The sequence below is a fragment of the Cinclus cinclus genome, chromosome 9 (genome assembly GCF_963662255.1).
Source record: "Cinclus cinclus chromosome 9, bCinCin1.1, whole genome shotgun sequence".
NCBI lineage: Eukaryota > Metazoa > Chordata > Aves > Passeriformes > Cinclidae > Cinclus > Cinclus cinclus.
The window spans coordinates 17,107,049-17,120,880 of NC_085054.1; positions in this window are offsets into that span (position 1 = coordinate 17,107,049).

Here is a 13,832-nt window from a genome sequence, read left to right on the forward strand (position 1 = left end):
AATGCGTGTGTGTATTTGATGGGTTTATTTTCTTTTGCTTCAGCTGCAGTGATCAGCAAATGCAAGTGCAAAGCTGAGTACAGGTCTCATAAATGGTTTGCAAAAGCCTCATTACTGGGAGGAAGCAGTAATGCCAATTTGCAGCTAGAAGCATTTTTAAAGTAGCTTTTCATTCTAGCAGAAGGGAGCTTGATCTGCTGCAGGAGAGTAACATCTGTGCACGCACTGTAGGGTGCACCTGCACCAGCATTTCAGTTTGGCTCAGGAGCATGATTTTGAAATGTCTCTCCTAACTCTGCTGGGTGTGACTCCCCTTCACCTTGGCTGGTTATCCAGTGCCACCCCAGAGTCCCCATGTTCCTGCATACCCCACACCAGGCCAACAGCATGACTCTCTCCAGAGGGCTGCAGCACAGCCACCACCTTATTTCTCACAGTGCATTTGAAAAAAGCCAGCTCTTCTTGTTGTTGGCATTTACATAGTAGCAGTAAGAACAGTGATACTGATAGTAATGATGATGTCTCACAATAAGAAGGGCCATCCTGTAATGTGTGCATGACCTTTCTAAGAGGGAAGGAGCTCTGATCATTTATGGACACAAGCTAGCCTGTGTCTCCAGGAGCTGGGAATCACTGGCCACATTCTACCTTATGGTATGCACATCCTGTCTACAATTTATAAGAAGAAATACTTCCCCCGAAACTTAGGAAGTACAGGCTGTTCACAAGTTTTTGCACCACAAATTGCCTGGGCTGTTCTGTTTTAGCCACTGATGACAAAGGTGAATTTTGTTCGTGGTGATGGTGCATTTATATTTGAAAATTAATGGAAAGGAGACAAAAGTAGCACCTGGATGCCTTGGGGTTAGGTCTTGGAGAATGATTGCATGGCTGGAGAATTATTTATAGAGTTTGTGTATCTACAGTCCTGCAAGAGCAGCATTTGAACAGAAATTGGGGCTAATTGCAAGCATATATAAACTGGTCAGTCTCAAACAAATAGACAATAAAATATGAGATTGAGTGTGTTCAGGCATTAAAGGAAGAAAAGGGCAGAAAGATCAAAACCAACATAAAGAATGACAGTCAGTGGAATAGGGATGTATCAACTGATATATATGCAATGACTTCTTATTTTGAACTTTTGAGTCAATTTTCCTTGGTTTCCTGTGTTTCTTTTATCTCCATGTTGATACCAGAAATATTGTGATAGCATAGAGATCCACTCGTGTGCAAGAGCTTGCACGTTTGAAGCTGAGATTACAAGTACTTGGGGGCTAACACCAAATCCATTTACTAGCCTACAGAAAAACAACCTCCATGAATACAATTTATTCATTTGTAATGAATAAATAACACAAAGGAAATTTATTTGGAAATAACTATTCAAAGGAAGAAAGTGCTAATATTTCAGTGTAACATTTGCATGAAGAATTATTTGCAAAGTGTTGTTCAAACATATATCAATGTACTGAATAAGGAAAATATTTATCCATAATAAGTATTTGATAAAAACATTGCCCAGCTTTGCAATGAATAATTCAGTCTGCATTAGTAAGATGTGCATGACTCTGCACATTGTTCATGTCTTTATAAATGCTGTGGTAAATTGCTACAGGTTAATAGGTACTTATATCTTTTACTGTGTAGAATGCTATTAGGTCCAATTTCTCAAAGGAGTTGAGCCACCCAGAAGTTTAACTATGATAATGAGTTGCAGATACTAAATCTGTGTGTAAATCAGGCTGTGGCAATGTTAGTCACAGGGAGGCTGTTTGAGACTGGTGTGGAGGGATAATGCAGCAGCCCAAAGTAGGGACATGTTCTGTAGGGTTCTGTGTGTATTCATTTCACCCTAAACATCTTTTCTTATCAGTACAAAAGGCATGTTTAAAATTGATAGGATTTAGTGTTTAAAAGCTGATTAGAATCCTAACAGATTGCTGATGGGAAATACCAAAAGAGGGATAAGACTGATTACTGGACATTGTGATGAAAGATGACAAACCCCTGTGAAAAACAAGACACAATAATCTAGAAAGCTCATTCAAAAAGCTCTCCCCACTATGTTTCTACTTCTGTTTCATTTTAATTGACATTTAGGCAGGTAGTGGGAGTCAGGCAATGTAAATAGCTGTGAATCTGGCACCCTATTGTTAAGCCCTGGACAGGCAGTGAACAAACCCACGTTCCAAGCCACAGAGATGTATATGAGGTATGTGCAAGAGAAAAAAAAATAGACTGTGAAACAGTAGTAATATTTTCTATAGATTCAGCTTTTTAAAAAGCTCATAATTCTAAAGCATACTGCAGTTGCTTGATTCCAAAAACCGTGTGCTTTCTGAGAGGATTTAAAGTTAAGCTGGTTCAATTATTCACCCTCTGACTTCAAAGAGCTCTCTAGACTGTATCAACCCATATGCCTGGTTAAAAGTTTGCATCTGTTGTAAAGCAGTTTTGATAGCACAGCAGTCATATAGCCATAACTAAGATATATTAATAATAGAACATTAAGGAAGCATTGTATCTATTTATATCTCTCTGCTTATCTTTATGCACCTCCTAACAGACCATTATTTCTGTACATTGAACTATCTAGTGACCTTAGAGTGGGGATGTACACATTGTGCTAGTGAATGTGAGTTGTTTTATCAGGAAGCCAGGCCTTCAAGTTCACTGAAGAAAAGCAGAGCAATACAGTGCAGGCCACCAAGAGCACAGGAACATGATGTCAGCAGGGCCTTGGAGGCACAGGACATTACCAGAAGCCTTAAGTACACATCACAAGTAGCAAATTACTTTTCTCAAGAGAAATGAAATCTTGAGAGCTGGGTGAAACCAGTTTTAGGGCCTTATTGGGACATGTGTTGAGTTGTGTAACAGCTTATTGCAGCTGGCTGGCAGCACAGGTGGAGGCTCCTGTAGATGGAACAAAAGATTGCAACAAAACCAACTAGTCACACAGGAATCTTATTTAGAAATTGGTATGCAAATTGATCACTCTGATATCCTCTATGGATGCATATGCAAAATTATTTCATCATTATATTTGCTCTAATGATGTATTGCTTTTGTTTGGTTTGAGACTTTGCTTTAATCTGGGTGCAGAAAGCTGTACATTTTGGTTTTTCTTGGAAAACAAACATCTAAATGCTGTGTTGCTTAAAACACCTTTGCTTTATACAAAGCGTGCAGATCCTCATCATCCCCAATGATGCCATTCCATATGTCCAATTCTAGCATAATTGGCATTGTAAATCACTGGAAAAGACTGCAAGAAGCAGATCTGTCTAGACATAAAATACAGGTTCACAGCCTATATGGTTCTTTGCAGGAACAAGATTTTTAAGCTAAAGAACATTCATGTGCCTTTTTTGCCTGCTTTTATTTTTTGCTGATAGGCTGATAGAGCAAATAAATAAATAATGTTTACATAAAGCTGTACTGGAATCATGTAGGTTTTATAGCATGGTCACACCTGAACAGGCTGATGATGTTAAGTATGTAAATTAAAGATGTCCTTGCTGCATAAAAAGATGCTGGATGTTGTAAGTGACAAAGCTGAAACACTGACTTACAAATTAGCTGTGCCATCCGGTGAGGTTGTTAAGCAGCATCCCCTCAGGAGACAGCAGTAAATGTGAATGATCAACCATGAATCCACTTAGTGGATATCCTGTAACGATTTCATTTTGAGCCCACATATTTTATCTGTAGACAGTTCTGAAAAACAGTATCTGTGAAATGATTCCTTAGCAGACATTTGGTACAAGGCTGGTGTTACAACTTCAGGAACGCCTTTTTCTGAAAGTAATAATAAAGGATTTGACTAGGAAATAATGCGTGCAGGAAATTTGACTAGGAAATAATGTGGATTCTGATCCACCAGAAGTTAACAGTGCACGTCAGCTGTGGTTAACGGGCAGCCAGCCTCCCTTGGGATCACACAGGACTCTGCATTAAGGCAAATCTGCTTTCCCTCTCTCTCCCTTGAGACAGAAGTTTCAACCTGCAGAAAGAGCATAACTTCACACTTCAGCTCTTATTGACACCTTATTGCTAGAGGCATTACTCTTTCATTTTGAGATCTTCATACCACTTTTACAGATTTGACCTGCTTTTTCTTTTCTTTTTGAGAACTAGTGTTACATGCTATTCTAAATGAGAGTTTCCCTTAAACATTCTCTGAGCTATGCCTTCTCAGGTATTTGGGTTTTTTTTCCCTGATGTTATCTACACAAGTGGTGTGTGTTTTTAGGAAGTCATTGATCTCTGCTGTATCAAATCTTAGCATATTCATTAAGGACCTGTTTCAAACAGGCAAAATTCCCTCCACTTTTCTATTTTCCTATATATCCTTGGTATCTGGCCTCTGGCTAATGTATTCTGGCTCCTCACACTGCCTCGCTTCCCTCTTCGCACCCTTCATTCTGGAAAGCTTTGCTTGGGAAGTACCTGGCTTCCTCTGAAGACCCCTCTAGGAGAAAATGAGGTGCTATTGGCAACCTCAGGAATAAATAGGTGCAGCCTCCATGCTGAGACAGGACAGCATGCCTTCAGACCAAGCTCCAGGGCAGCTCAAACTGTGGATCTGAGCAGGCTCTGACATGAGGTTATGTAGGTCAAGTCACAGTTCTGCAGGGTGTTTTAGTCACTTCAGCTCTAACAGGCTGTGTGATGTAAAAGCAAAAATGCATCTATTTTGCTGAATGTCTGAGCAGTTGTATCTTAAATATATATTTTCCATTTATATTTTCTCTTGAGAGGCTATTTATGCAATAGTAACCTGAATTGGTTTGTACTGAAAAGACTCAACACCATTTTTCAGCTTCAGAAACTATGTTTGAATTTTATTCTACTAGGATCTAATTCTTTATTTCACTCAAGCAAACCCGAGATGTCCACACTGCTAAAACCAAACAACAACAACAACAAAAAACCCAGCCTGGCAGTTACAGCAAAATTTTAACAGCATTAAATGATGCATTAGCCAAGACTTCATTACTCTCACCAGATATAGCATACTGTGTTATAACTATTAGCAAAACTGACCTTCAGTTGTGAAATTAAGTTAATAGATTTGAGGCACATTTGGCCAAACTTCTATATTAGTTTGGCAGGGCAGCCCCCCAGTCTACTCTGAGATATGCAGCCCCTTGGCAGTACTACTGGCATGTTGAAGCTGATAGCACAGAGCTGTGTTCTCTTAAGGCGGGGTGTGAAGGTAGAAATCACAAGTGATGAGCCTTCAGGTGGGTTCAAAGCATCTCCCTCTGTGGACCTTATTCCAGGGTTAGTTCCAGCATTTGGGGCCAGATGAGGCTACAGGGACCAGTCAAACTGACCATGTGTCAGAGAACTATACCCACTGCATTTGGTAAATTTGCCTCATACAAATTATATTACTGCACCTGGGCTACTTTTGATTGAGCACTGTATTTCCCTCTTTATTTGTGGCTCAGCTATGGCAAATCACTAATATACAGTGACAAAAAGCTCCACAAAAAATACTGTGAGCCTTGGGTAACACGCCAAGAAGTGAAATTACTGATGCACGCAACAAGCCATTTCACTTGTGGTGGAAGTGTGATCCTAGCATTGATTTTTTTCCATTACAGCATCAAACTCCATGTATGATGCATTAACGGTGCTTCAGAGGGCTGATACAAAAATCTGTCACTTGTTACAGCTGCCTCAGTGCCTGCCCTCTAACTGCCTCAAAACCTGTGCTGTGCCTCACCAGGGGGTATTTCAGTGGTGTGAGAAATGATCACTTTGACACATGAGAAACCAGATAGTGAGAAGGGACGTGGCAGCACATCCTATCTGCAAGGTTGCACCTGCCACAGCACCCTGAATGGTGCAGGCAGGGGAGTCAGGGGATTGCAAAGCGGGCAGGAATTAAATGAGTAATTTATCCCCCAAGATGAGGAGCTGCCAGTGCAGGTGTACCAGTGTACCCTGGCACTGCATGTGGGCACAGCATGACCTGCTGTGCTTGGGGTTGGGTGAAGCCCTTTCTCTCATCCCATATGAAAGCACTGATCCAAGGCATGCGTGAAAAAGAGCATTCCCACAGTTCCTATTTCTATGTAAGAACATTTTCTAAATCCCTAAACGTAACTTCTGTGTTATCCACTTGGTCCAACTGCCAGCAAATTTGCTTTTGAAACACACTTGGTAAATGGTAAATGGTTGCTCCATGTGGCTTAGCCATCCTGCATAAAGTTTTTATTTCCTCTCTGCTCCACCTTCAGAGGTTCTTTCCCTAAAATATGTGTGAGGTGTCTCACTAGGATCCTCAGATCCACAAAAAAGGACAGCAAAAGGAGTCAGAAGCAGCACATTGAACTCTCCACCTTCAAAGGTGGAAGTTTTTGGAAGGAATGAACTAACAAGAGTCAGGGATGTGCTGTCAGATGCTGTGGTTAGAGGGCTGGTAAGAAGAGGTGGGGATCTATGCAGCATTTGGATGAATCCAGAAATAATGGTCTTGTATGATAGCCCAACATATGATCAGTCTGGTAAAACTTGCTCTAGTTCAAGAGGCTACAGGCAAGAAGAGAATTAGCAAAAGATAAGAGTGGAACTGGGAGAGAAGCAGGGAGGCTTGGGAGAGCGACAGGGGATAATGAGAGGGGATAAGTCGTTGTACATTGTGGTTAACCCCAGCCAACAACTTAGCCCCACACAGCTGCTCTCTCACTGGTGGGATGAGGGAAGAGAATTGGAAGGGTGAGAAAACTCTTGGATGGAGACGAGTACAGTTTAATAACTAAAATAAAATAATAACAATTTGTAATGAAAATTATGAAAGAGAGAGAAATAGAACCCCAGAAAGACAGGTGATGCAAAAAGCCCCAATTGCTCACCACCAAGAGGTCATTGCTCAGCCTGTTCCTGAGCAGTGGCCCCATACCAACCTTTCCCCAGTTCCATGTACTGAGCATGATGCCATATGGGATGGGATGTCCCTGGGGTCACTTGGGGTTAGCTGTCCTGGCTCTGTCCCCTCCCAGCTCCTTGTGCACCCCTCAGCCATTTCACTGCTGGGTGGTGAAGAGAAGGCTTTGGCTCTGTGTATGCACTGCTCAGCAATAATGAAAACACCATGAATTACGAACACTGCTTGCAGCACAAATCCAAACCATAGCCCTGAAGTAGCTACTGGGAAGAAACTGAGCTCTACCACAGCCCAAGCCAGCACAGTGCAAAAGCAGTGCCGTATTTCTTGAATGTGCTAAATAGAAAAGTGGTAATGTGCTGAGATTTTATATCATAGGGTCAGTTTATGTGTGCATGCATTTTCCTGTGCTTGGTACCTGAAAGTGGTATCACTCATCCAGACTTTCCTGAGATTAGTTCTACCATAAAATGACAGTCAGGCACTCAACAATTGTGATTTGAAGATAAGTTAAATTTATTCAGTATCATCAGTGCATCGTTCTGCATGGCTTGGAGCAGTGTGATTCATCACATGCAAGAATCTCTTGCAAGAATATTAACTAATCTTATAGGAATATAAATATGTTGAAGAAATTTGGCCCCAAAAATTACTTCCTTGCTTTCAGTAATTCCTATTACTATTTCTTTTTAAGCAAGCTTTCCAATACTGCAAACTGCAACACTTCCTGGCTTTGTTGCTGTTTCTTGTATGGTTAACTGGCACAAAACATAATGTTTGGGTTTCTCCTTACAAATGGTAAGAATAAGCTCCAACTCAGGGGCTTTGAAAACTAAATGCTTCCTCCCTGGTATTCCTTAGCAAGCAGAATTTCTCCACCCAAAAATAGCCTGACACTGTCCAAACACAGAAGCTAGCAGAAGTGGAAAAGAAACACAGGGATGTTTTTGCTTTCTTTCCTAGTACATGCAGATAAAGAGCAATATTTATCTGCACACATGAGATCATTTAAACTTTTGTAGTACCCTATCAAATTTGTACTCCTCCTACCTCTCCCACTGGCGATAACGTGCCACAGAATGAGTTCTCTGAGCCACCCCTTGTCACGCTGCCTCTGTTGGTGTGGCTCCATGGAGTCACCTGTGTGGAGTTACAGCAGCTTTATGGAGGCAGGGCCTTGGGAGAGGCTGCCCAGCTGTGCTGGATCTCATGTCTGGCTGTGATGGTCTCTCTCCAGCCTGTTCTCTTACCATGAATCACTTCTCACAGGGGAGACCTGGGAGCAGCCCTTGAACTTGCCGCTCCACCAGCACTCAGAAGACTGAAGTCCCTGCTGAACAGCAGACAGGAAAACTTGCTGTGGCCCTGCCACATCTGCCCTTCCCTGTGGTCTGTGCCCCCCATATGCCTCCGGCTTTGCCATCAGGAATTCTCATCCTTACAGCTACTCCTTGCCCTGACCTCTCTGTTGGAAGGCTGCCAGCAAAATTAGAAATTAATTTCAGGTCTAGCGGTGGTTTTATGTGATGCAACTGCTTGTCTTCTGGGAACATGATTCAATTCCCAGAGTCACTGGGCACTGAACAGACTGTGCAGAGTAACAGTTTTCAATCAATATTGACCTGAGCTGGAGATGAACCCATCTGGAAGAGATGAAAAGCACTGCAAGGCTCCCATTTACAATTCCCTTTGACATGCCAATTCCCTACCACTGGCCAATCCCTTCTTTCCCAGGATCATTATGAAGCAAATTCTATTTCATTTAGGTCACAACCTTATGTCTGATTTTTCAGAGAATTATGACCTACTTTGTGGCTAGACTTTGTGCTTGTTTTTAATTCTTCAGATGGAGTAAGGAGTAAGTAAGTTAATTACCAGAGGACAAGCATTTATTTTCAATACTTTTAATTATTTATTTTTAGTATTTTAACAGCTTCTCAATGTAACTGGTGTAATGGAAAAATATTTAGGGCTCTTCTTTGTAAATCTGTTGCTTTTACTCCTAACCTTGATGAAGTGTCTTACACCTCATTGCAGAGTATTATATGAAATTCTGCCAAAATGAAACCTCTGGCCTGAAACACAGTAAAGAGTCCATAGCTTAGAATAATGCTGCATCTTGCCACTGGCTAAACTGATCTAAGCTTAACCATATCTACAGGAAGAAAGGAAAACTAAAATAGGAGATTCCCTCTCCCCATGCTCTTAATCCACCTTTCTCTATACTAATCTGAAGATGAGCTTGTGAATGGTCAATAAGGAGGCCAGGGCCAGTGTGCTGAGCATCTGCTCTAGATCCTCAGCTGATGTATATAATTTATATTTTGAACCTCATCAAACCAGCAGAATATTGTGTTCCTGATCAGTAAATATGACTGCTTTGAGGCCCTATTGAGCTTCAACAAACCATTCTTTTCTGTTCTTGTTGTTTTCCCAGATTAAGTCCAGATAAGCAAATTAAAGCATGTCACAGCAAGATAGGCCAATATAGCAGGGTTTTGAAGCTGTGTTTTGATTTTTGCTGGAAAGGAAGTATGTCACCGATGGTGTATCTTAACCAGGTCATATTGCAGTTTCCCCAAATTATATTTACCCCTTTCCTAAAACAATAAGGGTGCTGCTATTTGGGCCTAATACAGCACATTTCTGAATAGTGTGGCACATATTAAGCAGACCTCTAGGAGCAGGGGGTAACCAAAGACCTTATGGAGACTCAGCCCTGAAGACCTTAATTAGCTGAAATGGTCTTCAACCTTTGCTTTGTCCAAGTAGAGCCTCCAAGACAGGCTGCAACACATTTATCCAATAAACTGTCACAAGAGAAAGGCTGAGCATCAGTGCTTGGTTGGGCCTGCCTGACTGAGAGGTAAGAGATCTTGGGTTGTTTACCAGAAGGTGTTGCACAATGCACAAGTTAAAACCAGGCTGGCAGGCTCTGTGGGAGCCACGCTGCATAGCACTTCCCCAGATGCCTGGGTCAAAGGCTTGCACAACATCAAGAAAAGTAATGTGTATCTGTGATATTACTTGAAGAAGCTTCATAAAAAATATAATCTATTGTTATTTTCCAGCTCAGCCTGCAATTTTGAATTTCTAAGATATAAAGAGGAAAAAAGGACTAGCTCATTGTATTGACATATATTGTTTAGTTAATTTCAGATTTTGTGGCACTCTCGGTAAACCATTTCACACATTTAGGTAATTTCTTGATACAATTGCATATGAGTAATAATTCCAGGAAACACAAACTCGCTTTATTCCTCTTTGATGCAGTGCCAAGTTAGAAGCTCTGATGAAGTAAGAGCAGTTACTCCAATGTGAAATGCACGAGTCTCATTCTCACCCCACACAGAGTGATACTGTCACTGTTTTGTTTTAAACACACTATTCTGTGCTGAGTCTTCAAATTTATGCTATTTGACTCAATAAATGTTTGATGGTCTCAGTGTAGCATCTAGTGGAGAAAGGGTAAATAACAGAAAAAATGCAAAGCAGAACAGTGCCATTAACCCTGGTGCACAGTAGGGATGAATGTGTGCCTTGTTGGGGAGGGGAAATACTGGGAATTCTCCCTCAAATCATTCACTGGAACGCTCTGAGGGTTTCTGCAAAGTGGCTGCAGTTAACTGGGCACAATGCAGGGCTTCTAATCCTGGCAGAGCAGGATGGTATCACTGGCCTGAATTCAGCTCAGGAGAGTCTCTCTGTCTGAGGTACACAATTGCTGTGAAGGCAAATTGTCCTTTAGAAACTTCCCTACTTATTTAAAATTTGCTTTTGCCGCAGCAATAATGTTTCTGGCCTGGCTTAGTCAGTTTTGTGTTTTTTGAGTTCATGCTAATACTGTCTCCAATTTAACTACTGAGCCAGAGGTGCTGTTCCCCAGATTTTGTCCTGACTTAGCCCTTGCACAACCCAAACAATGTCAGTGTTGCTGCAGCAGCTGGTCACACTGGAAACACCACAGCCAGATCCTGTTCATAGGGGACTTGGCTCAGGACTAGTCCAAGACCCGTGGTGCAGCCAGACCTTGCAGGGCTCAGGGAAGTTGTGCATGCACAAGCAAAGCAGGAATTGTTCCCGCTGCCTTTGCATATTTAATCTGGGAGGGATTCAAGGGCTTAGCTTTCAAGACATACCAAATCTCAGCAAGTCCTGAAAAATGGGGTCCTCTATGTAGTTATTTAACAGTAGGGAAAAAAAGCTTAGTGCAACATTTTTAATATAATTTTTTTCCTTAATGTCATTATTATATCCTGTTTATAAACAAATTAGAGTATCATATCCATGGTAAAAGAGAAGAAAGCTTAATTTTCAATAACTGTGACCTTAACAAAGTAAAAAATAGAAGGCTCATTTTATAATTATTTTCCTTAAATTTTATTGTGACTTTTCAAGTGCATAATGTCTTTAGTATTTTACGGGGATGTGAACAAAGAAGCTCAAATCCATACACCAGAGTCTGCCTCTAGGCACAGTTCATAGTGGAGAGTCCTCCACTGTTAGAGGGGGGAGATAGCTATGAAATTAATGATGGGTTTGTAGAGCCAGTTCCTCATGATATGGCATGGAAATGTGCTGCCTTGGGCAGGAATACAAAGTAGAGGGTATATCCCTTATTAACAGTACCTCTAGAGAACACTGATTAATCCAAAATTATCTGAGATACAATTTCTTTGCAATTCATGAGGCTTCTGTATGTTGCCACATATGTGTAGCAAGCAATTGCAGAAGAATCTGCATTAGCCTTGTGGCACTAAGCAATATGCAGCAGAGTCAAGGGTTCCCCATTCTGCATTTGTCCTTGCTAAATCTTGGAAGCGGGATAGATCAGATCTGCTTGCTCTTTCATCCCCATTATCACATTGGAAGGTGTAAAGTAGAGGGGATTCCTGTTTGCCTACCTTGGTGCAAAGAGTAGAGCTGATAGTGCTGCCTTGCAAGCAGTGGAACTGCCCGGTTGTCTTCCAAAATGCCTTGCAGGTCATCTCTTAAAGTGCCTTTCAGCTCTGTCCTAATCTCAGTCCAACCCCTGGTTACTTGATGTTTTCCTACTCCTCTGAAGTGCTGGAGGTCCTGTCCAGTGATCCCAGAACAAGTTCACAGCAATGAGGGTAACTACCCTGGTTTTTGAGTACTTAAGGAGGGGCAGTAGACATCACCAAAAAAACCCTCTCACTTCAGTCCAGTGACTGCTGAGCCTGGAGCTGGAGAGAAAGAGCTCCACATTTTTACCTTTTTATGCAGAGAGAAATTCATGCACACTTTCTACTGTCCTAAAGGTGACTTGGGAGTATTAGTAACAACATTATTGGTAAAGCCAAGCATTCAAAAAAGAGTTTGTTTCCAAGACTGTGAAATAATATAGGTGCATTTTAATTTTCATTCTGCTGTTCTTTGGGTTTTTTTCTGACCTTTTCAACTTTCATGTTTCCAAATCCCCACAACTATTATGACTAGAAACATCATCATCACTCTTATCACCAGTACCATGGCTGTTGGTAACACTAGCACTTGAAAGCTAAGATTCTTAGATAACAAGCAAATTTACAAGCTGTGGGTAACATTACAGACCTGCTATAGATCAGGTAAAAGCCACATTAAATGTGCGACTAAATGCCAGCCTTGGTGGTGGTGTCACCAGAGCCTTGAAGCACTGAGAGATCCTGTCCTCCGTGTGTGGTCCCTTTGGGGTTGAGTAAGGAAGGTGCAGGTAGAGTAGTGGTCTGAGAGCAGTGCTGTGCTTTGTTGGTTTCAGTGTTGTCAGTCCATACAGCTGCCAACTCACCCTTTACTGGCATCTCTCTTCTTCTGTTCCCTGGGAACCCAGAAGCCAATTTCATGTCTGTGAAAGCATCTTTCCAGGGCTCTATTCACCAATGGCAAATAGTTTGAAAACTTCAGCTGGTTCTCTGGTTGTCTTTGCTGAAAGTTCCAGATGTCATCTGGTACACTCCATCCGTACTATTTTTAGGACACAAATATTTTTTAAATAAGAAGGAACACATAAAACATTTTGCAGTCTTGATCTGAATTTTTCTGCCCTATTAGGAAATGCAATGAGATGATTTTTTTGTAAATGTTGATGCTTTTTATTATAATTAGTCTGGCTAATTTCTACATGATCAGCCCAAGCTTTGTAGAATTTTTTCTACTTATGACATGAATTTTGGAACCACTTCAGGAAGCCAGAAAGTGAACATTCTATGAATCAAAAATGCAGAATAGGCTGTACAGTTCCTGGAAGAACTTAGCCAGTCAAAAAAAACTGTCTTGGCAATTTTTTTGCAGGGAAGCTAGAATGTGGGTGTACCAGGAAGTATTTTGTACACATATTTTGTTTAGCTGAGTAGCTGATATGCCATCTTTATCTTTTTCTTAGGACGGGCCAAATTTGGCAGTTTTCTGTACCGCACTCTAATTCAAGGTCAGAGCAAACCACAACAGTCAATAAACGCTCTGTTATTTTTCTCTTCAGAGGTATTTGTAAAGAACACTTACTTTGGAAACGTCATGTTATACTGCAATGGAGGAAGACATTTTCAGGACTGGGATTGCATTTCTGGGGGGGAAAAGCCCTGCACTCCTGCTGGCTGTTGGCAGACAATGCCGACCTCAAAACCACGACTGTGAAACTGTGGCGTGGTGAGAGGTGACACACGGTCTCCCCTGTGTCTCAGATGAGTGAGGAGCTCTGTGCAAACTTTTCTGAAGAAGCCTGGGAAAGGCTGAAGTAACCAAGAACTACAGATTTTTTTAAATCTGAAGGGAAAGGGAAAAGAAATGGGAAAGGAAGACAGAGAGGCCATTTTCTCCTTTCTTCTTCTATAGGTATTGGTATTTTTCAAAAGGTTTTCTGATGTTCTACTGGAAACAGGCCTGAAATACGAAACTGCCCATCTGAAAGCATGAGCTCATTCCAGTGTTT